Raw genomic sequence first — 27,072 nt, 5'->3', positions numbered from 1 at the left:
TAACCTCTTACAAAATTTATTTTCCAGATACTGCCCAATCTGTGTACTAGTCGTTTTAAAAATCATATCTTGAGTTTCGTAACTCGAAAATCAGTTTCGTAATTTTTCCCAGAAACTAGACTCATGTGCCCATATATGTATTTTTTTCTAGAATTTTTGGTTGGGCCAATTAGTACAGTTTATTAGTCAAAGTCCCCCAAGTTGCAGGGGTCGACTACACTGACCTTTGCCCATTACGACTGGGATATCTCCCAGCACGGGGCTTAAATACTGTTTCCGTTTGTTTCTATGAAAACTAGACTCAGAGAGGAATCTGCACATATATGGTACGACCCCTAATTATCTCTGGTTAATTTATAATGAATTTCCAAAGTCGGAGCAGGGAATCCAGAAACCGCTCTGGCCCTGTCCCACTAAAATCTGATTATCTCTTAATATACTGCCCATATGATCTTTTCGTTACTTCCTCATGAAAGCAGACTCATCGAGCTTCGATTACATAATTTATTCATCAATTAATTCCACTCCCACTATTTTTAGTGATTTTTTTATCTCATGACACTGCTGCTGCCAGCATCTGTTACGAAAGTAACTAGGTCCATTTCATGCCTACCCTTGATCCAATTCAATCGAACATTCGTGCCATTTTCGCATGGCTTAAAGTTTACATGCCATAATTCAAACACAACGTACTAGCTTATACATGCCAAAATGATCTTCTATACACACTAAGAAGAAAGTACCAAAACTTGCTATCCGGTGTGATGACTTCAACGACGGCCCGACCCCGCAAAAATAGATGAGTCCAAGCAACCTATAGTGGGTGACAAGGAAACATCGAGTGAGTTTATAACTCAGTAAGTCATAAGCAATGCACTACCATCTATCAACAACATTATCACAAGAGGAAACAAAATGGAACGAGACAATTTACTCCATCCATACCGAACCATACCATAGTTCCTCCAACTTATCAATTCAATTTCATATCAATTCATGCATTCACATTCTATATACTCATCAATAGGACATTGAAGCAATTTCATAAATCGATTTATTTTCGTTACAACCAAACGACTATACGGCCTTTCACCCATCCTACGATAAATTTTATGTACGTGACTTCAAGTATATTTGTCACATAGGTTCGAACTTACCGAGCTCAACACCAAGTATAAGCATAGCACATAATAGCCATGTACTCAAAACACTTACCCGATCCGCTGTCCGCGATCGACTCAATAGTGTCGCACACATAGTGTCCGTAATGATTCACGAATATTTATTGAGCCCGCACACTCAGTGCTATATAATCAACTCGCACACTTAGTGCTACGTAATCAAATCGCACACTTAGTGCCACATAGTCCATCTCGCACACTTAGTGCCGCATGGTCAATTCGCACACTTAGTGCATCATATCCATTTCGCACACTTAGTGCTGTACAATTTAATCCCGCGCACTTAGCGCCAATCTCATGGTCATAAATGGTTATCCCGCACGTTTAGTGCCGAGATCAACAACTCATTACATCTTACCTCTTCTCTTTCATTCAACAATTTCATCATCACATACGTACATGCATATATATATGTATATTTATTCATTCCAATCAGCATCAATACATACACATTATGACCATTTGAAATACTACCCACTACATGCTTAATGACTTACCTCGTGTTGGGTAAGACGGTTCCAACTCGGCTACTCGATAACCTTTTCTTTGCCTTTGCTCGATTCACCTCCTTTAGCTCCTTGAGCTATATCAATAATTTAACTAGTTTAACCACCTTGCTAAATATTTACAATCCAATCTCACATGTATATGTATGTTAGTATATTCGGCTAATAATCTCATGCAACTACCAAAGCCGAATCAACTAAATATACTTATGTATATACACATATATCATCATCGAAATCACCTAAGCTTAGACATCGATTTTTAATTTCAAGTAAGTTGCCGAATGCAACCTTACTAAATTCTCATGGATTCAATATACCATTACCATGAAATCAACAACCAAATTCATAGACAATTTAGGAAAATCACATTACAAATCTCATATTCAAGCAAAGACCATGGCCGAAATGCACATATGACCTCATAACAAAAATATTGAACCTTTGGTTGCCCAATTAGCTTAACATCCATCAAATTTTAAATCAAGAAACTCACCTCATCTATAATCAACCCTCAATGCCCTAAAGCATCAAAACAACATCAAAGAAATACAACCATCCATGGCCGAATGTCATAGCCGAATTGTTTTAACCATGAGTAACATAACAAGCATAGATCGTGTTTATGGATATACCGTGGCCGATTCAAGCTAATCACCTCCAAAATCATCAACCATTTTCGTTGCATATAACATATATAAACATGAATAAGTTTCATATAATCTCTTAACACATTAATTTCTTTCATCAACAACCTTTTGTTTTCTTGATCCATCAAAACTTAAAGGTAAGAAAGAATCAAGTTCTTCTCACACATACCATAACCGAAAGCTCCATCCAACACTCTAAATTCGAAATTTTAGTATGGCTAGGTAAGAAAAACGTGATGGTTAACCCAAACAACTATTATTTCAAAAGAAAATTTAACAAAATTTACTAACCTCCTCTTCATTCAAAAGGCCGAATGCCTTTGCTTCACCTTCTTCTCTTCTTTTCTTTCTTTAGGTTCGGCTATTGTGGTAAGGAAAAGGATGAACACTCCTCCTTCCTCCCTTATTTTATTCATCCTTTCTTTTCTTTTTAATTCATTTCTTTTATTTCCTACTCCACTTACCAATATTAAATAATTATCAACATAAACTTGGAGGAAGGGAACCATGCTTGGCCGGCCACCTATCAAGAATTGGGCACATTGACATGCAAACCCAAACTTTCTCACCTTGTTATTATTTAATCCTTATAATTCATCTATCATCTTTTCTAACTTCGTCAACTAGGTCCTTTTTGAATTAATTCACAATCCTAATGCTAATATTAAGCATTTAATTTCTCATATATTCACTGACACGCAACAATTTATGCAATTAAAACACGAAAATAAATTTTTGGCTCGGTAATGTGGTCTCGAAACCACATTCCGACCAGGGTCTAATTTGGGTTGTCACAACTCTCAACAATTTATGCAATTAAAACACGAAAATAAATTTTTGGCTCGGTAATGTGGTCTCGAAACCACATTCCGACCAGGGTCTAATTTGGGTTGTCACAGTTTTCGAACCAGATGTTTTCCAACACTAACTTGGATATGTAACAGCCTGCCCGACAAAGTCTCGATATTTAATTATTATTTAGAGTGTTGTGGTGAATTAAGTGTCTAGCTGAGTAAGTAAATTATTTGTTTTGGTTAAGTATAGAATTGTTTGTTTGCACCATTTGCTGAACTCTTAACTTGGCGAAGATTTGTGGTTTGGCGCACTCTTCCGTTAAGTGTACGCCAATCAGATGTTTTGGCGATCTTACTTGGTTTATTGTTGAATAGATTTATTTATTATTAAATAAGGAAAATTAGTTAGTTAAATTGAGACTTAGTTAGAATGGAACTAAGCTCTGTAGATGAAAAAACTTAATTCTTGATAAGTGTACTTAATCATGAGAATCAAAAGTGTTAGTAGAATTATTTGATTTTTCCACTAAAATTTGTCCCCGTGCTTAAGGATGTAAGGATAGTAGTGCCTTGATTGAAAATTTTTACGTTTTCCTTGTGTTCATCTTCCTCCTTGATCTTCTTTGCATTTTCTGAAGAAACAAAGTCCAGAAAACTTGTCTGAAGTTGGGTTCATTGTAGTCAGACAACTTATACGTTTCCTATAATTCTCCGGTAATTACTAATGAACCCTACGCTAATTTTTAAGGTTGTTTACATGTTTTTGATTAAGTGTCAGACTGGTGTGCAAGGAAGGAAACTTCCTGGTTCTGGGTTAAGTGTTAATGTTTCGTGCATGCATGTTTAGATTCAACGAGGTAGTAATCTTATATGTTTAAGTAACCTCATTTTTAGCTCAAGATGCTACTGAAGGTCTAAGTGACAAAGGCAAAGGACTTAATATTTAGACTTTGTTCTTTTTCTAATGAGTTCCTTTTTACTTCCATGTGTTGTGGTTATCTTTACTTTATATTATTGTAAGGTTAGTATTCTTACTTTGTAAATGATGATCAGTGTCTATGTGTGTGAATAATGGTTGTCTGTCTAGAGTTATTAGTCAGAGTTTTGTATGTCTGAGATAAGAACTATGGACCATTTTCATGTTAAGCCATTACTAATCTGGTTCTAAAAAGAATGATATTATATGAACTGATCTATAAAAATAGAGTTAAAAGAAATATGTTGTGTAGCCTCTAGTAGGACAAATATATATTGCAAACCAGATTGGCATAACACAATTAAACATGCTACTGAATGATTTTAAATTCAGAGTTATAAGGAGAGAATGTATATGAATGAAACAAAAACATCAGCTATGAATTTGACTCTGAACTTTAGGAATGTGGCTAGCATGAAAATGGAATGTTTGAGTTATGTTGTGTTGGTGTATAATATTCGCCCATGTGACACGCCATTGGCGTACTGAGTTTGTCTGAAGTTCTGTATACGCGATTGGGCGTACTCTGTAATGTTGGGTGATTCCTTTGAATGATTGGATTGTGCTTTTAGTATTCTGCTTAAGATATCTGTGGAACTTACTAAGTTCTTTTGAACTTATACCGTTGCCCTATTCCTTTTAGGCCTATTGTTTGAGGAAGACTTTCTGAAGGACTACGCTCGAGGATATTTGTTGTTGTGAGATATCTGTTAATTTGTACTATGCATGACATATGTGGGTAATGTCTATTTGTATTTTGAGATGGAATTGTAATTGACACTTTTGATTGATTAAAAAAGCTTTAATGAATTCATCTTATTGAAGTTTATACGCCAGTTGGCTTATACTTTATTTTAATATTTTATTAAAGGTTTAATTCAAATACTACACTCGAGGCCTTAGAAGCACTTTAGAAACGATTCGAGACTCAATCAGGAACATTTGAAACATTGAGGAAAAAGTTAGAAAAATTCAAACTACAATGGTCACACGGCTAAGACACACGCCCATGTAACAATCAAAATAGGCACACACGGCTGTGTCCCAGCCCGTGTAACTTTATGAATTGGTTACACAACAAAGCCACACGCCCGTTTTCCAGGCCGTGTAACTCTTGAAATGGCCTCACACGTCCGTGTGCCAGGCTATGTGCTAGACTGTGTCCTATTGCCGTGTGTCACACACAGTTGAGACAATGTCCGTGTCTTAGGCTGTATGGACAAGAAATTGGCCAAAATCAAGCCATTTCCTTCACCCATTTCAAGCATGTACCTACAAGCCATTTGCAATCTTAACCAAGGCAACCAAAACATACCAAAACATGCATTAAAATGAAAATTCAAAAGACCAAAATCCATTAAACAGATATTTCATATAGCCACCTCAATCACAATCAAACTACCTTACCTAAACATATGCATTACCATACTTAAATCATACACAACTAGTTCAATATCATCTTAAAGCATGTCACAATTGAGACCACAAGCAACACAACATGACATACCATACTGATGTCCTAAAAACAACCAACCAATGTGCCATTGAAAAACACCACAATTATATCCAACACCAACAACTAAAATAAGTGAATTTTGATCCATTTCTAGCATATCACTTCATTCATTCACAAGCCAAAACAAATCACAAGTGATCAAATCCATACATTTCTAATTGTACTGAGAAGATACCTATTTACAATATTAACAAAGTACCTAACATCTTAGTTTAGTATTTTTTGTCCTTATGTACCATAACAACCTAAGGAAAACAAGAACTACCAACATCGATGGATAGTGTGAGCCGAAGATTCAATCCATCCAAAAGTCAGCAATATTGATCTACAAAACAATACACAAAAACATATAAACTTATAGAGCTTAGTAAGAACATAGCATATCTTTTAACTTAACAACAATTTAGTACAACTCATATTTTACTCGATTTGAAGTTAATAGAGTGTAAATAGAGGCACGCATGTGCTATTCAGGGGTACCAAAGTACAAATAGAGGCATGTATGTGCAATTCAGTGGTACCAAAGTACAAATAGGGGCACGTATGTGGCATTCAAGGGTACCGAAGTACAAACAGAGGCACGTATGTGCAATTTAGGGTATAATTAATTATAAGTGTTTAATTTCATAATTATAATGTAAAATTTTACAAATAGAAATTCAATTACGTATTGAAATACTATGAACTTACATTGACAACTAGAGCGTTGAAATGCGATCGAGCTAATCCGTGATTTTCGCCTTTCCTCGATTTAGTTCCGGTTACGATTTATCTTGATCTAGATAAATAATTATATTCAAGTAAGTATTTCAATCAATCTTAACATTCAGTTCAATCCATAATTCACATTTATGCACAATTATAGTTTTACCTCAAACATTTAAACTTTTTTACAATTTAGTCCTTAACCTCATAATTTAAAATCCAAACATTTTCATCCCTATAAAATGCTAAATGAATCCATTAAGAACCTATATCAACCCAAATAAACCATTATTTAACAATTTCACCATGAATTTTACTACTTTTACAAATAAGTCCCAAAATAACATTTTTATTAGAAATCACTTTACAAAACTTGTTTATTTAACAAAAAGGACTCATAATCTTCCATTAAACATGAAAACTCATGCAAGTACATCCATGGTAAAACTCTAACCTTTTAAAAGTTTTGCAAATTAGTCCCTAGGCTAGCTAGACTAAGCTGCAACGATCCCGAAAACATAAAAATCATTCAAAATGGAATCAAAAATCATACCATGCATGTGAAATTTGTTGGCCGAACCCTAGCATGCTCTCATGGTGATTTTGGTTGAAGCAAAACAAAGATGAAGATGATACTTTGTTTTTCTTTCTTTTGTTTTATGATTTGTTTACCTATTTACCAATTTTCCATTTTAAAACATTAATAATTTCAATAAGACCAATCCATGAATATCCACTAACTATAGAAATGGTCTATTTACCAAATAAATCCTCTTATTTTAAAGTTTCATAGCTATTTGGTACCTTTAGCTACTAGAACTCTACTTTTGCACCTTTTATGATTTAGTCATTTTTACTTAATTAAAAATACAAACATAAAAATTTATTAAATAATTTTTATACGACACTACGTAGACATTAAAATATTAATAAAAAAATATTTTCAAGTCAGATTTGTGGTCCCAAAACCACTATTTTGATTTCACTGAAAACGTGTTGTTACATCTCTCCCCCTAAAGGAATTTTCTTCCTCTAAAAATCTTACCAGAAAAGAGGGTCGAGTATTGCACTTTCATGGCTTATTTCAATTTTTAGGTAGCGTCTTCTATACCATGTTGTTTCTAGAGAACTTTCACCAAAGCTACGCTTTTATTTCTCAATTCTTTAACCTCTCGAGCTAGAATTCTAATCGATTCTTCGCTGTACGTCGTGTCCAGCTGAATCTCGATATCAATAGGTGAAATCACGTGTGAGGGATAAGGTCGATACCATCGTAACATCGATACGTGGAATACGTTGTGAATTTTTTCTAACTCTGAGAGCAACGCTAATCTATAAGCTACTGGCCCAATTCTCTCAATGATCTCATATGACCCGATTAATCGTGGACTTAGCTTTCTTTTACGACCGAATCACAAAAATTTCTTGCAGGGTGTTACTTTCAAAAGTACTTTGTCACTGACTTGGAATTCTATGTCTTTTCTTTTCAAATTCACATAAGATTTTTGTCGATCTGAAGCTGCTTTCAAAATGTCTGTATAATTGTAATCTTTTCTTCAGTTTCTCGTATCAAATCAACCCCGAGAAGATTTTTCTCACTAAATTCAATCTAGTACAATAGAGTTCAACATTTTTGACCATACAAAGCTTTGTACGATGCCATCTTTATGCGATTGATAACTATTATTGTATGCAAATTAAACCAACGGTAGAAATCTCTTTTAATTACCTCCGAATTCTAAAACATAGCATCAAAGCATATCCTCGAGTATCTGAATTACTCACTTAAATTGATCGTCGATATGAGGGTGAAACGCGGTACTAAAATGCAAACGAGTTCCTAGGGCCTCATGTAACTTGCTCCAGAATTGAGACGTAAATTGTGGATCTCTATTGGAAATAATGGAAACTGGGACACCATGTAATCTAACAATGTCAGCAACATATAACTCTACTAATCTCTTGAGCAAAAAATCTGTACGCATTGGAATGAAATGTGTGAATTTCGTCAAACTATCAACAATGACCCAAACGATATCTTTCTTTATCGGAGATAGAGGCAATCCCAATACGAAATCCATCGTAACACGCTCCCACTTCCACTCTAGAATCATCACTGGCTGTAACAAACTAGAAAGTGCCTGATGTTCAGATTTAACTTGCTGACAAACTAAGCATCTCGATAGTATCTCAAAAATCTCTCGTTTCATACTGGGCCACCAGTATATTTGTTTCAAATCACTGTACATTTTATTGCTACCAGGATGAATAGACAAGCTACTACTGTGAGCTTCCTGTAAAATCTTCTGGATGAGATTAGAATTTTTCGGAACGAAAATTCTACCTTTAAAGTATAAACTATCCTAAGAACCAACATGGAAATTTGAATCATGTGTCATCTCAATTTGTTTCTAGTTATCAACACATCATCATATTTCTGAGCTTTTCAAATTTGTTGCGAAAATATAGCTTTAACTTTCAGCTTAGCTAAGATCAAACCATCATCATTCAATGTCAGCCGTATGTTCAAAGCTCGCAAAGCAAACAGAGATTTTCTACTCAAAGCATCAACAACAATATTAGCCTTTCCTGGGTGATAATCAAAGATCAAATCATAATCTTTCAATAACTCGAGCCATCTATGCTGTCTCAAATTCAAATCTTTCTGTCTCATCAAGTACTTCAAACTTTTATGATCCATGCAAATATGACATTTTTTTCGTACAAATGGTGTTGCCAAATCTTCAAAGCAAAAACAATGCTGCAAGCTATAAATCATGTGTCAGATAATTCTTTTCATGCAGTTTCAACTGTCTAGAAGCATACGCTATCACTTTGCCCTCTTGCATTAAAACACAATCCAAACTATTTAACAAAGCATCACTATAAATAACAAATTCGTTACCGGACTCTGGTTGAACTAACACGGGTGCTCTGGTTAACATTGCTTTCAACTGATTAAAGCTTTGCTAACATTTCTCAGACTAATCAAATTTAACATCTTTTTTCAACAATCTCGTCAACGGTGTAGCAATCATCGAAAATCTCTTGACGAATCTTCTGTAATACCCGACCAAACCCAAAAAACTTCTAACTTCGGACATATTTCTCGGAGGCTTCCAATCTATCACGGCTAAAATTTTTCTTGGATCAACCTTAATGCCGTCGGCCAATACAACATGTCCCAAAAATTTGACTTCTCGAAGTTGCTAAGCTTAGTGAACAACTATTTTTTCGCACAAAGTTTGCAAAATAATTCTCAAATACTTAGCATTTTGTGTCTCATCTCGTGAACAAATGAAAATATCGTCAATCAATACCACAATGAATCTGTCTAATTACGGTCTGAAGATTCTGTTCATCAAATCCATAAATACTGTAGGTGCATTAGTTAAACCAAACGACATCACAAGAAATTCATAATGTCTGTACCTGGTCCTGAATGCAATTTTTTGCACATCCGAGTCTTTAACTCTCAATTGATAAGAACCATAATAAAGATCAATCTTTAAAAATACTGTCACACATTTCAATTGGTCAAACAGATCATGAATACGTGGCAATGGATACTTGTTCTTGATAGTCACCTTGTTGAGCTGTCTATAGTCAATACATAATCGCATGGACCCATCCTTTTTCTTAACAAATAACATTAGAGCACCTCAAGGAGAAAAACTGGGTCGAGCAAAACCCTTGTCTGTCAACTCTTGCAACTGTGCTGTCAACTCTTTCAGCTCTGTAGGTTCCATTCTGTAAGGAGTTATCGATATTGGAGATGTTCTTGGCACTAACTGAATAGAAAGTTCAACTTCTTGGATCGGAAGTAACTCGGTAACTCCTTTGGAAACAAATCTAAATATTCACGTACCACTGGAACCAATTCTAGTTTCAACTCCAAAACTCTGAAATCAAATATGTAAGTGAGATATGCTTCATAGCCCTTTTTAACATATTTCTAAGCAGTCATAGCTGATATTATATTAGATGTACCATCCAATTTGTCTGACTCAATTCGGACCTATTTACCATCTTGACATTTTAGCACAATATGTTTTCTTCTACAATTCACAATCGCATCATTCAGAGTCAACCAGTACATAACCAGAATCACATCAAACTCATCAAAGGATAACAACATCAAACTAGCGGGGAAATCATAACCCTTAATTTTCAGTGGACGTGATCTACATAATTGATTTACTAGAGCACACTAACCCAAAGGATTTGTAACTTCGAGAGTATATTCAGTGAATTCAACATGTATTTTCTTTTTGTCTACTAATGTAGTGCATATATACGAATCAGTTGATTCAGGTTCAATCAATACATATAAATTAATATCAAAGAGAGAAAAATACCCACAATAACATCTAGAGCAGTAGCTTTCTCTCGAGCTCAGATTGCATAGGCCCTAGCTGGTGTTCTTGCTTCAGACCTTTTGCTAATCTCATTATTCTTTCCTTGATCGAAAGTAGCATTTCCCGATCGTCTACCTTTTTGAGAAGTTACTCTAGGCTTGTTTGATTGATTTTTAAAATCGTTTTGCTTCTTTGGAAAGTTATGAAAAAAATGATTAGTTGACCCACAACAGAAATAAGCTCCCGATTTTGATCGACACTCACCAAAATGTTATTTATTGCATTCATCACATACAAGAATAGTTCTCTCCACATTTCTTACACTTTCAACACTTGCCGCTGGAGAATTGACTGGCTGAAAATTACTTTGCTTTGGTTTCTCTCTATTAACGAACTCCAAAGGAACATCTGATTGACTGGTGTCATTTCTAAATTTCTTCGATGGAGACATTTGAGCAGGCTTGAATGAACCTCTCTTGTTATAATCTCAAAATTTTGAATCTGACTGTCGTTTGCTTTTACAAATTTCTTCAACTTTTTGATCCTGTTCTAAAAGTTCTACTAATTCTCGTAACTTTAATGCTGCTACAACCATATGGATCTCATCATTCAACCCATCTCCAAATCTGATACAGATTTCTTCCTCATTTGATACGATATTACTAGCATACTTGCTTAATTGCATAAATTCTCGTTCATATTTAGCTATAGTCCAGTTTCCTTATTTTAACTCAAGAAACTCTTTCTTTTTCTGATCAATGAACAACAGACTAACATACTTTTTCTTAAATTCATTCTAGAAGAACTCTCAATTAACCCGATCATCCCATATCATCGTGCTCAGAGTATCCCACCATAGATATGCCTCATCTTTCAGTAAGGACACCGTACACCTGAAACAATCTTAGGGGTACATAATAATTCCACAAAAAACTCTCTTTGTGTTCAATAGCCAATACACAACTTTTGAAGGATCATCATCTACCGTACCTATGAATTCTTCCACTCCACATTTCTAAATTTCATCTATTGATACTTGAGTGATCATTGCAGGTATAGGGTTTAGAGTATTCAGGGCTACCGGGAGAGGCACAACAGGGGGTGGAGGTGGCTGTGTTGTAAGATTTGCTTGCTAAACTCGTTTAACCATTGGTTAATCATTCTTAGAAATACATTTTTCATATCGTCACCAACGAACTGTGGAACAGACGCACTATTACGTGCCTCCAGATTCGAAGCTTGAACATTACTTTCAGCTTCATTAATTATAGCTCGATTTGATTCAGCTGACATCTTGAATCTATAAGAAATAAAATGTTAAAATGGATCAAAAGCATCACACTATCACAGGGTAAATGTGGCATGTATATACTAAATCTTACTTTGCTACGTTAGTCCTACAATCGACTAAATCGTGCTCTGATACCTTTAAATATAACACCCCTAACTCGTATCTATCGCCAAATTAGGGTTACAGAGCATTACTGAGTAAACGTAACTTAAAACCATTCATTTCTAAACATTTCAACAAAAATAGCATAATTTGTTAATATACATGCATATTGTCCCTTATTCGAGCCCTCGAGGCCTTAGAATCACTTTAGAAATGATTCGGGACTCAATCGAGAACACTTGCAACATTGAGGAAAAATTTAGAAAAATTCAAACTGTAGGGGTCACACGGCTGAGACACAGGCTTGTGTCTCAAGCTACGTAACAATCCAAATAGGGACACACGGCCGTGTCCCAGCCCATGTCCATACCCGTGTAACTCTTTGACTTGGGTCACACGGCCAAGCCAAACGCCCATGTGCTAGGCTGTGTAACTGCTTGACTTGAATGCTTTTAAAACCTATAGGGGACACAAGATCGTTTCGCATGGCCGTGTGTCACACACGGTTGAGACACACGCCCGTGTCTTAGGCCGTGTGGACAAGAAATTGGCCAAAATCAAGCCATTTCCTTTACCCATTTCAAGCATGTATCTACAAGCCATTTGCAATCTTAACCAAGACAATCAAAGCGTACCAAAACATGCATTAAAATGACAATTCAAAAGACCAAAATCCATTAAACCAATATGCCATATAGGCACCTCAATCACAATCAAACTACCTTACCTAAACATATGCATTACTATACTTAAAACATACACAACTAATTCAATATCATCTTAAAGCATGACACAATTGAGACCACAAGCAACACAACATGACACACCATACTAATGTCCTAAAAACAACAAACAAATGTGCCATTCATAGACACCACAATTATATCCAACATCAACAACTAAAATATGTAAATTTTGATCTATTTCTAGCATAACACTTCTTTCATTCACAAGCCAAAACAAATCACAAGTGATCAAATCCATACATTCCTAATTGTACTGAAAAGATACCTATTTACAATCTTAACAAAGTACCTAACATCTTAGTTTAGTAATTTTGTCCTAATGTACCATAACAACCTATATAGCCACATATACATGCCACGATCCTAAGGAAAATAAGAACTACCAACATCGATGGATAATGTAAGCTGAAGATTCGATCCGTCCAAAAGTCAGCAATATCGATCTACAAAATAATACACAAAAACGTATAAGCTTATAGAGTTTAGTAAGAACATAACATATCTTTTAACTTAACAATAATTTAGTACAACTCATATTTTACTCGATTTGAAGTTACTAGAGTGTAAATAGGGGCACGCATGTGCTATTCAAGGGTACTAAAGTACAAAAAGGGGCACGTATGTGTAATTCAGGGGTATCGAAGTACAAATAGGGGCACATATGTGGCATTTAGGGTTATCGAAGTACAAATAGGGGCACGTGTGTGCAATTCAGGGTATAATTAATTATTAGTGTTTAATTTTATAATTATAATGTAAAATTTTACAAATAAAATTCAATTACGTATTGAAATACTATGAAATTACATTGACAACTAGAGCCTTGAAATGCGATCGAGCTAATCCGTGATTTTCGCCTATCCTCGATTTAGTTCCGGTTAAGATTTATCTTGATCTAGATAAATAATTATATTCAAGTAAGTATTTCAATCAATCTTAACATTCAGTTCAATCCATAATTCACATTTATTCACAATTATAGTTTTACCTCAAATATTTGAACTTTTTTACAATTTAGTCCTCAACTTTATAATTTAAAATCTAAACATTTTCATTCCTACACAATGCTAATAGAATCCATTAAGAACCTATATCAACCTATATAAACTATTATTTCACAATTTCACCATAAATTTTACAACTTTTACAAATAAGTCCCTAAATAACATTTTCATAAGAAAACACTTTACAAAACTTGTTTATTTAACAACAAGGACTCATAATCTTCCAGTAAAATTCAAAAATCATGCAAGAACATCCATTGTAAAACTGTAAACCTTTAAAAATTTTGCAAATTAGCCCTTAGGCTAGCTAGACTAACTTGCAAAGATCCCGAAAACATAAAAATCATTCAAAACAGAATAAAAAATCATAACATGCAAGTGAGACTTATTGGCCGAACCCTAGGATGCTCACATGGTTATTTCGGTTGAAGAAAAACAAATGTGAAGATGATACTTTTTTTTCTTTCTTTTATTTTACGATTTATTTACCTATTTACCAATTTGCCCTTTTAAAACATGAATAATTTAAATAAAACCAATCCATGAATGTCCAATAATTATAGAAATGGTATATTTACCATCTAAGTACTCTTATTTTAAAGTTTCATAGCTATTTGATACCTATTGCTACTAGAACTCTACTTTTGCACCTTTTACGATTTAGTCCTTTTTATTAATTAAACATACAAACATAAAAATTTCTTAACAAAATTTTTATACGACACTACTAACATACCTTGGACATTAAAATATTAATAAATTAAATATTTTCACATCAAATTTATGGTCCTAAAACTAATGTTCTAATTTTACTGAAAACGAGCTGTTACTTTGTAGCTAGCTTGAGTGACCATTTTGGTAACCCATTCATTGATGACTTGGGAACATAATTGGGTGTCCCCATCATTCACAAAAGAGCAACGAAGGAAATATATGCTTCATTAATTGACTGTGTCATGAAACATCTTGATGATTGAAAAGGGAAAATGTTATCACCAGCTGGTCCAAAGGTTCTCATTCAGTCCACAACATGTGCTATTCCTCTATATGCTATTCAAACTACGCCACTGATCACTTTAGTCTGTGATAAATTAGATAGGCTTAACTATAATTTTCTTTGAGGTGGGTCTATGGATTACTACAACACCCCATACTCGACCCAGTTGTCGGGTCTAATCTACAGGATGCTACATTCATTCCTGGAGCAGCTTCAACCAATTACAACACAATTTAACCAATTTCATATGTTTTTACTTATAATACACATTCACAATATGTTTAATAATAATTTTTGGGTCTTATATGAGCTTACGAAAGCTTTATCACTAACCCGAGGTCGAATAAGGACCAAATTTGTAAAGTTTTCAAACTATCGGGTTGATGTCACGACTTCGGGTTCTAATTCCTTCATGAGTCATGTAAGGGTCAGGTTATTGTTCCCAAGGTTATTTACGGCTCGAATGCTTGCAAAATCCTTAGACAATATTTTAAACACTATGTCTATTTGTGTGTTCTGGTCTAGATTGGCCTAATTATTCGCAACCTTGACAAAATATCCCATAAGAGTAATCATATGGTCTTTGATCGGTGTCCTGGGCTTTTGATGGGAATTCATCAAACTAGTTATAGTCGACTATCGAGCCAACGCAGCTTGGCCTCTGAACATGTCCTCTAATTTGTATAGAATCACTTTGGCAAGCTTATAGCTCTTCAGTTGCTTATAAAGAGCGCTGGTCACGCTTGCTAGCAGATAGAAATGAGCTATCTCATCACATTCCTATTTGCGTTTTCTAGCCTCAGTTTGAGTAGCTAGAGGGCATTTATTATCAAGGACTGTTTTTAATTTCTCATAGCTTAAGACAATCAAAAGGTTCATTTTCCATTCCTTATAGTTATTTCTTTTTAGTTTATTCCCAGTGAGTATATTTAATAAGGGAGTAGGTTCCATTTTCGAACTAAAAATAAAAGATTCATTTATTAATATCTTTGTATTAAGGAAATATTTTGAAAACATTTAGCAACTTGCAATATGCATTAAGATGATACATGTGTCTTACATTAAACTTGGAAAAAATTTGTAAGCCATTGCAACGATAATTCCTACACCCATTGAATCAAGTCATCGTGGGGTAATCTTGATCAACTAGTAAGAACATGGATTTTGTAACGGCCTGATTTTTAGTGGTATTGAAAAATGCAATTTTGAAACTCTATTTTCATAAATCAAGTCCGTAAATATTAAATATATTAAAGATTGGTCCGTAATTTTGCCGAATTAGTAGTTAATTAAGGCCCAGGGGCTAAATTGTAAAGTTTAATCGTTATAGAGTTTTAATTGGTTAAAGGCTTGAGGAATTGTATAACAAATAGTCAAAGGACCAAAATGGTTAATAAACCATTTTGGACTAAAAGATAGTGGATGATGATGGCATCTTCCATTAAGTGAAGTTAATGATTAAGTTTGTTAATTAAATTATGATTAAACTAATTAAAAGATGTTAATTAATGGATAATTAAGGTGTAAAAGAGAAAGTTAGTGGAATTTCGCAACCATCTTCTTCATTTCCTACCATCCAACACAGCCAAGGGTTAGGAAAAGCTTCAAAATTTTCTTTATACATTCATCTCATAATTGGAAAGCAAATCCAAGTCCTTTTCTTATAATTCTTATGTATTTGAGGTCGTGGGAGCTTAATTTAGCTAGCTCATGTACCAAATTTTGAAACTATTAAAGTTATGGAAAGTTTTCATTATTGATTTCTTGATGAATTAGGCTTGAAATTGATAGATTTTAAGCTTAGATTATGAAAAGGACTAGATTGTAAAATTAATTTAGCTTAATTGTTAACTTTGTTACATAAGGGACCAAATTGAATAAATTCAAAATCTATCATGAAATTATGTTAGAAATAGAAAGCATAATGTCCCTAATGAGAAGATATAAAATCATATTTTAATCCGATGCTAAGAATTGAAAGTTATAACTATTTTGAGTTTAGGGACTAAATTGAATAAATTGTAAAATTTTAAGGATATAATAAAATTGAGTTCATATAGGTTCATATATATCATAGCATAGAATGAAAATATTTGGATTGATGGATGATATAAAGTTATTTTTGAGATCAAGAATCGGATTGAAGTGGAGTTGATCAGGAAAAAGCTAAAATTATGATTTAGTCCCTAAAGTATCCACTTTTCATATTTTGAACAAGTAAGTTCATATGGAAATTAATACCCTATTTTATTTTATGTATGAATTATATTTGAACTCATCTATATGTTTAGATTTAATTATAATTCAGTGAATTTGGCATGTGTGGCTTAAATGGACTAAATTGAAAAATTATGTGAATATTGGCTATTATGAGATAGTATATTGTGAAAATGAAAATATTGATTGATTACATGATTTGTAAAAGAAATATGAAATCATGTTACGATATGGGTATTGACATATGTGTAGGACAATGGTGCCCGTGTGAACTTAGTGAAATATTAGGATACATATGGCATGCTATTATGGTTATACATGCATTTGATCAAGGAGTTTACATGTTTAAAGAAGTTATAGCAATTGTTGCAGATTCTTAGGTTATGCGTGTTTTAGTTTTAGTCCAAATTGGTAACCTCGTGTAACACCCCAACCCCCAACAGGCAGACTGATGCTTTCCAACTGAAAACATGCTTAAACTTGATTTATTATTTTTATATTTTAAAAAAATGTAGGAAAACATTTGGAAATCCGCCAAAATAAAATAGTTGAAACCATTATGATAATAGGCAAAGCAGGGTACTTCAAAACTATTTCCAAACAGGTTATTCAGAGTGCGCCTCATAAAATATATTTATAGTGAAAAACATATACTTCGTTTCAAATTACAAAACTAATACATCACGCCACCCTAAAATGTACATATGCATGTTACAAAACGAATGTAGGTGAGGCTCACAATAGAGGCTACTTTTTTTGGCTGAGTCCCTTCCACGAGCCTTCCATGCTGTGGTATTACTTGGAAAAGGGAAAGAAAAAGGGTAAGTTCGAAAGAACTTAATGAGCTTTAGAAATAAAAAGGATCAACCATTTTTAGTCATATTTCATGATCAGGAATAACTAAATATATATAAATAATAAACTAACAAACTACACGTAGAGATAATTGGGCATATACCTTCTGTAACACCCCAAAATTGGTGGATCCGAGAGAAAGGCGAATAGATGTAAAGGTTACCTATTTTGGCGCGCTATGGTAGTTAGCCCACAAATTTATAAGCTTCTAGTGAACTAAAGATTGGAGTAAAGTATCCACCATAGAAGTATCTAAGGATTTATTCTCGTAGTATTCTTTAACTGTAGAAAGAGCACGCCAAACGAAGAGTACGCCTTAGAATGTTGGTCGAGCATGAAGCACCTACTAAGTATATGTAAAATTTGTAAGGGGCTAAAATGTCTTTAAGACCATGCCATATACGAGTTATTGCCATGGGTATGGTATGCCAAGTTTACTTGAAAGATGTACAAGATGGGTTCTGTATCGTGAATGGTTGAGAGTCAATTGAATGGATTGACCGGTCAAATAGCATCAGCATCAGATTTTATTTTATATTTCCTCCAATTTTTTAGGACACTTAATGGACAATTTTGGTATGCATTTGACACTTTTCAAGATCGACTAAAAGGTACTGGGTATATATATGTGGTAAGATGGGAACATTTGGATGATTTTCTTCCTTTTGTGCTATGCTTTAGTTTTATTAAGACTAAAACATTCTCTTATTCTTTATTGAACTGAAAGTTGAGATTTCTGGTGTAATAAGTGGATGTTCCAACCTCTTGGTAAGTCTGGTAACTTTACATGTTAGGATTTTGAAAGAGTAAGGCTATTAAGAAGTACATAAACAGTAAGATTTGAATAAGAGGCCCTACATGGGGGTCGTCTGTTATTGAGATGATTGCAAATTGGCTATAAATGGGTTTTTAATGGTGATTCTATGTTCTTTTAAGCAGTTATTGCTAGTGGTTTGGGAAGGATGATCAGTTTGGAACTCCAAGCTACACTATAGGTGAGTTTCAAGTGAGTCTTTATCCTGACTCATGTGCGATAATTTACAAAAGAACTTCATATATTGATGTCATCACAAGTAACTGTTATGTGTAAGTGCGTGAGCAGTATCGTAAAATTGTTACATGTTTACCAAATAAGATATATGAGTTACTGCATGAATAAGATGATGTGTGGTATGCAAGCATTTGAAATCAGGTATGGTGGGTATGCATTAGTTAGGTGTATGAATGAAACTGGGTAAGTGTATTTTGTATTAAATAATTAACACATCTGATTGTGATGCCTCCGGTAGGGCAGGTACATTGCTAACCAGATAGGCAAATCACAGTGACAATGAGAATACTCATGGTGTAGCCTTCAGTAAGATGTAAACTGGATTGCTAGAACCCAACATGAGGATGTGTAAGACCACGTGGTTGAGACCTATGACATTGTATATCAAGGAAAATATTCATGGTCTTGCCTTCGGTGAGATGAAGATATGTAAGACTAAGAGGGAGAAACCCATGGCACCTTCTGAGATAGTCCGCTGGGACAATAAACACGTAACTCCCTGTGATGCTTTAGTGGCGTGATATGCAAAGCCTTAGTGGCGTATTTTGTAATGCCTTTTTGGCTAAATATATAACGCTTATATGGAAAATTTGGTGATGCCTTCACGGAAAAATATGAGTAATCGCTTTTGTGGCGAGATCATGTTAAGTTTTTAGACTTTTCCATTAGATGACTTTGTGGTAAAGATCTGGTCAGCTTGAAAGCATCTTTGTTTGGTTAACTTTGGGGTGAAATTGAATATGACCTAAGGAATTTCCTGAAAGGGTTCCTGACCACCTCTGGACGTACTAACGTCCAGAGTGTGAATACTACTACACAATATATGGAACTGAGGCGATGTCCACAAGAATACGGGTCAGGTTGTAATATAGTTACAACAAAGTAGGTAAGTACTCCGAGGATCGTATCCAAGGGATTGTAGTTTGGGGAAAATTGCTATTAAGCCAATTACTGGAAATAATTACTAATCTACTTGAGTCACAAATTAGTAGTGTTAATATAGAAGCAATATGATGATAATACTAATAAACTAAATAAATTGAATTAAATCTAAATCTAGTCCTAAGTTCATGTATCTGCTTCTCCCATCCCTTGTTTGAACTACGCGAGTTCCTTTAGCCTAGATCCAATTATTTTACCTAATTAATTATTGATGTAGGGTTCTAATCAATCAACTAGTCGATACCCTAGTAGGACCTTTCGATACATCCACTAGAATAGCGAGTCAACAAGAACTACTTATCTTCCAACCTCACAATCTAGACTGGTTTAGGGTTAAGGTGTTCACGGATAGGCCATACCAGGTTTGGGTTAATTCCCACCTAAATGACTTCCTGTCAAGCTTAGGGTTTAAGTTTTTCCTCTCCCAAATAGATGATCCACTAAGAAACTCTATCCTTCAATAAATTAATAAGATTACAATAGTTGAAATCATACGAGATATGTATGAAGCATAAATTGATTCTAATCTTTACACAAACATTTAATTAAACAATTTAAAAAAATATAAAGAATAGAATAAAGGAAAAGACATGCTCATGGATTTATCGATGAAAGTGTAGCTCCAGAATAATCTCCACTTGTGAGAGTCTCACGTTGGAATATGATCTTCTGATTACAAGAACATTAAATACCTTAAGTAAAAATTAAGAATGAAATAAAAACCCTAAGTATATTTTTGCCTCCTTAAAATTGAATGTTTAAATTTATTACAATGGCTTTTATATAGGCTAAAATAGGAATATTAAAGTGCCTAAAATATTCTTGAAGTCGTTAGAGTTTGACTAGGAAAGATACTCCTAATTTCCCTAAAAAATGTAATTAAAATGTCCAGGAGTTTTTGGGCTGTGTAGGGGCTTGGTTGCAACACAGGCATGCGATGTTGCAACTAACCACAGGTGGTATGTCACGACATAGGAGGGTCATGTCACGACATCGAGGGCAGTTTCACTCTAGAGCTTGTTTTTGGCTTCTGTCTTCGATGTTGAGACATCTGTGTCTTGATGTCACAACATAAGCATCAGTTTTGGCCCACATAAGCATCTTTAGCTCCCGACTTGACCTACAAGACCATGTAACCTTATCTGGATATATAAAATGTAATAAAAAATACTAGAAATAATAAATTACTACTTGAAGTATGAAAACCTAAATATATACTAAAATGCTTTGATTTAGCTATTGAACAAGCTAAACTTACGTGTAAAAAGGATTCAAATACTAGGGAAATTCATGGCAGATCACTCCCCCACACTTAACTTGTTTCTTGTCCTCAAGCAACCAAAATACATATATTGGGAAAAAGAGAAAAAAAATACGAAAATTACTGAATTTGTTTCTTTAAACAAGCTAAAGGTAGTGAAAATGGATGTAAATAAGAACCACACACCTAAACTCCTCTACTCTTAACTTTTTGCTTGTCCTTAAGCAAACCATGTCAAGACACATAGCATGTAATACTAAGACGTCCCTTGGATTTTATTACTACTAAGAACATGATTTTCAAATATTAAAGGTACAACATTTCGTATTGCACATGTAACTTAATCTTGATAGTTCGATACTTTGCAAACTATTTAAAGCAAATTAGGGTTAGTTTACAAAGTTACATTATTAACAAATTAGAAGTAATTCCCATGACCAAATATTTAACAATATTACCATTAATATAAAATAAATAGATATATAGTAGACACAATCATGTGAATAAAAAAATATTTCTTAAGTATAATTGTTAGCTATTCTGGAAGATTATGCATAGAGAATGCTTAAGTCACATTGGTTTCTTGTAACGCTCTTAGGCTTACGATGGTATGAGTTTAAAGAAAAATAAGGCTCAAAATTGTTCAAAAAATAGAAATAGTTAGGCGAATGATATTGTGCCCTTTCTTCCCCCTTAATGTCCCATCCAAGCTCACCGTTTTTTGTCTCCTTCTCTCACCTACTTTATTTCTCCATGTAGGAAGATATAATATAATACTAGCAAATATGGCCGGCGTAATGAGGTCTGGTGCACTGATGATTGAGTTTTCTCTCACTTTTTTAACTTTTTGTTTTGTCACTTGACTTTTTACTTTTTTCTCAGTCATAGTGCTTTTGTTCGATACTTTTTCCACTCATTTTTACTTTTAACTTTCTCTAGATTTTTTTCTTTTTTGCACATTTTTGCTTGACCTATAATCACTGTATCATATTGTTTCTTCATTTTTCATTTTTTTGAAACCATCGTGATATATCTACCTAAACCCTCAATATCTATGGCCTGACATCTATTTTGTAATGTATTAAAGGACCAAGGATAGGGAAGGGTTCAAGTTTTATGTGTGGTCTTTGGGTTTCAATTTTGTTGGTTCATAAAAAAGGAGTTATCAGGCTCAAATAAGAAGACTAGGGATTCATAGCACTAAGGTATGGTCATTTAAGAGATGGCTATTCAAACAATGCCTTAGTTCATCCCTAAACATCCCACTATACACAATTTCTTTCATGCTTTCGGTTAAACCGAATGAATAATAATCAATTCTAGCATTCATGCCTCTACGACTATTTAAAAGACTTATGTCTCACATGGCATCGTCAAACATTCTTACTTAGGTACTTCTAATCTATTATACAATTTGACTAGGTAACCTAAATAATTTTTCTTAAAAATAATCAAATTATCTTATATCAATAAAAATTTCATGCTTGACTAGAACTTTTACATGCTTTGTTATCTTCAACCACTATTCATAGTATTAATATAATCCAAACACCATGGAACAATAATTTTTTTCAATAAATAATCTACTAAATCAGACTAAACACACAAGCGAAATCATACGCAAACTAATCCTATGTACTTCCCCCACACTTTAGAACATACATTGCCTTTAGTGTAAAATAATTAATGTACAAAAACAAGAAAACTTCCCTGAATTGGCCGAATCCTTGTTGTTATGATAATCTCGGGTTTAATGTGCTCCAAGTGGATGAAAAAGTACCTAAAAAAATACTACAAAAAAAAAGAAATATAATGTAAAAAATAAAAAAATAAGAGGAAAAATAATAAGTATCAATAATGGAGGAAAAAATGTCTTAGATGAACTTGGCCCTTCATTGTTGCGAGGTTGTGTTCTATCTAGGATGTCGCGACATCAAGCCTAGTTTCTATCTTTTTCAATTTTTTTCGGTTTTGTCACTCCATGGTATCTACACCTGCTATGGGGAAAAAAACTAAACATAACTAAGATTAATAAAATTAAAGAATAAAAATAATAAATAAATAAAACTAAAAAAAATTAAAGTAGGAAATAAAAGTTCTTTTAAAAAATGGGACGATCCATGTCGCCACCATAAAAGAAATTCCAACTGGTTCTCGACACTTTGATCCGTCGTTTGTTCCATTATTAATATATATATAAACCAGCCCCTTCGGTCGATTCCATTAATATTGCCTTATTTTCGACCGACGCGACATCCAAATTACAAACTATTTGGTACCAAATTTGAGCTAACCCCAAATCATTTTCTAGAGTATTATTGCCTCGAGCTTTCTTCTTTCCATATCGCATGAAGTTTTGGTCACTCGAGCTTTGTTGCCTTTTTCAGATGAGAATAGGTTAAACTCATTGATCTATTTGGCTAATACCTTTTCTGCTATGGCTAGAAAGTGTATTGGATTTTCTACACTTCCATTTAGAATCGATTTAAGTTCCCTGTTGGTGGTTACTTCTACTTTTACGTCAGCAACTACATCTACTGTTATGTCTGATTCTATGTTAATTGGATTAAAGATCACTTCAGTCATATTCAATTCATCCCTATGATCTCCAATTCTCAACTCTTGTTGACTACTATTATCTAATTCAGTGTATTAATGATAATATGGGGATCTTCTGGATCAAGGTTGGAACATCATGCACAACCTCTTCCCTTGGAGGTAATGCCTCAGATATCTCTTGGAGCATTTTCCTCATCTATTCCATCATGTCTGACATGTTTGATAATGTTTTGGAGTTGGATGGCTCAGTAGTTTAACATAAAGGAATCGTATGCAAATCACAAAGAGATTCATTTGAGTGTTTGGGTATACCATTGTCTTTGTCGTATGACTCACAAAGAGGTTCGTATGAGTGCTCATTGTCCTGAAACCCGTTATCATCGCTCCATTGGTTCTTCGTGGCTCCATCCAACCAACCTATTATGTAATTCCATTCGTCATCCCAAGAAGTCCTTTCATCATTAAACCACCTGTAATAAAAAATTTCCATAATTAAGTATTCTAGTCAACAAGGTAAATAAAAAAATTGAGAAAATAACACAATTAATGAATATAAAAATTAGTACACTATCTAACTTATTCATCTTTCGACTAATATTATTTACAAGTAATCGATTCAATAAAAATTATCACTATCACAATCCTCGACAATAGCGCCAATAACTTGACCGCCTCTGGATGTACTAACGTCTAGAGTGTGAATACTGCTACACAATATATGAAATTGAGGCGGTGTCTGACCACCTCTGGATGTTCTAACGTCCAGAGTGTGAATACTACAATAGAGTGGAAAGTTATGAGGCAGAATCCGCAAGTATACGGGAGGAGTTGTGATATAGATTTTACAACAAAGTAGGTGAGTACTCCGAGGATCATACCCAAGGGAGGTGAGCACGGAATTAATCTTAACTTAAACAATCAAAGATCTAATTAATACTTTTAGATAAGTTATAGTATGAAAGTAGAATAAAAGGTACTTTTAGGGTTTGTAAACTAAAAAAAAACATAAAGAAATTAAAAATGCAAGAGATAGAGATAAATAAAGTGAATTAAATCTGAAGATGGGTAATCAGCTTGCTCCGGCAATCCCAATTAACTGTCGTCTCAAGTTTCTCATCAACCAACTAGTAGCTACCTTAGCAGGATCTTTCGATCTTCCACTAACACAACGAATCAATAAGGGCTACTTATCTTCCGACCTCACAGTCTAGGCTAGCTTGGGGTAAAGGTGTTCACGAATGGGCAATACCAATTTTTGGTTAATTCCCACCTTGATGGCTTCCCAGGTTGTCAGGCCAAGGGTTTGTTTCATGTTCTTCCTTTCCCAAATAGTTGATCCGTTGAGTAACCCTACAAAACTTTTAAGAGATCATGGCTTCACTCGCAAATCCACCATAGAAGGATTAGTTCCTTATGGCATTCATAAACAACATGGAAGGAATGGAAGATTTAATCATAGGGAGTGAATTGAAAAAAGAGTTTAAGAAAAGCCTAATTGATATTGATAAATAGTACAAATCTAAAGAAGTTGATTTCCTTTACAATCGAATCTCTTGATAGAAAACAAAGAACAAATAAACTAAAACTATGAAAACTAAGAAAGCAAGAAAACAAAACTAAACCTAAATAAAGAATGTAAAATCTAAGAAACTCGAATGATGTCCATAATGTTTGCCAAAAGAGCCTATTTATAGCCTTCAGGTGGCCATCGTCCTTAGCCCTAGGTTAGCTGACGTTCCTTAGCTTTAAGTTTGATTGTGTAGACCAAAAATCCTCTGCTTTGTGTTTTATTTTCATCACAGAGTCGGTGTCGCGATAAACTAGGACCTATGTCGAGACATAGCAACCAATATGCTCATCTACAACCATCTTCAGGGGTATGTCGCGACATCCTTATCCTGTGTCGCAACATTGAAGAAAATCTCTTACTTTCTCCATTCTGCTCTTATGTTGTGACATTGAATCTCCCATGTTGCGACATAACGTCCAATATTGGCCCGTAATACCTTCTAATGGTCTTCTGTACACTCACAAAGTATGCTAGCTCTCCTTTAGGCCTCATTCGACACTTAAGTTCAATAAAAAATCAAACTTATTCATAAACATAAGCAACCTATGCACATGCTCCTAACCAATCACTCATATTTCTACAAGCTCAAGTACACCAAAAGACAATGAAAAAAATCAACAAAAATTAAAATTTTAAAAACAACCTATGTTATCCCCTCACACTTTAGTTGACACATTGTCCTCAATGTGTAGCCCATCAAAAGATAATGAAAGAAGTTACCCGATTGATCGTGATCACTCTTACTCCTATTAGTAGGTGCTTCTTCCTTTGATCATGTAAAGCTTGAATTGTTTGTGTATTCTTCGTGTTGGGGTTTTTTTTAAAAGAAAAATTTTAGAAAAATTACAAGAAAGACAGAAAAATTATAAATTCCTAATGTTAAATTTTTTTATAATATTCCTAATATAATTGTTACAAGCCCTAGAATTTAAAACCTTTAATTTTTTTCTAAATCCATTTACTCTTAAAACTAAGATCCTACTAGATTTGTTCTTGAATATTAGTCTTCATCTTCTTGAATTCCTCTTTTTCTTCTTTCCTCTATCTATTTTGTTTCTAGAAGAACAAATTTTTTGAATAAATCATCGTCGAGTAATTTCCTTGGTGGATTTATAGTTTTGTCCATTCACTCGATAGGTAGTTCTACCCTTTAACACAATTCCATGATTAGATGAGGGAAAAATATTCCCTTTCCTAGATTCTTTGCACAGACAATAATGTTCTTATATATCCATGTTCCAATACACATTTGCTTCTTTTGGAGGATCCCATATGTTACGATGGCTTGAATTGGTCTAATCTCAGACATCTCTATGATAGGCCATATTCTTGAACAAACAAATTTCATCCACATCTTGGCTCTTGGTGTCATTGTTCTTGGTTGAATGATTTGGTATTGCCATTCTCGTTCAATAAGTCCATATCTATTCCCTTTATGTTAGGAATCTTAATATTTCTTCTGTATCGATATTTATGAATTCCTTTAGATATGTTTTATAGAGATAATCATGATAATAATTTGAAGCATCATAAATTTGGAAATTACCCATCTTAGTTATCGAGACATTAACCCCTCTGACCTGTACAAAAGAGCGCATCTCGTAAAAGGTCTGGCTACTTCCCTTTGTTTTAATACTAAATAGAATTATTACACTACAAGAATTATTAGGGGTTCTTCGGATGGCAGACAAAATTTTGTCCATTCTCTCTCAGTTGCATTCTCCCATATTCCTTTGCAATTCCTCACCAGAGGATCAAATCCCTGCTCTTGAATAAAGGTATACGACTGTA

This window comes from Gossypium hirsutum, chromosome D01 (assembly GCF_007990345.1).
Source record: "Gossypium hirsutum isolate 1008001.06 chromosome D01, Gossypium_hirsutum_v2.1, whole genome shotgun sequence".
NCBI lineage: Eukaryota > Viridiplantae > Streptophyta > Magnoliopsida > Malvales > Malvaceae > Gossypium > Gossypium hirsutum.
This window is presented reverse-complemented; position numbering follows the sequence as displayed.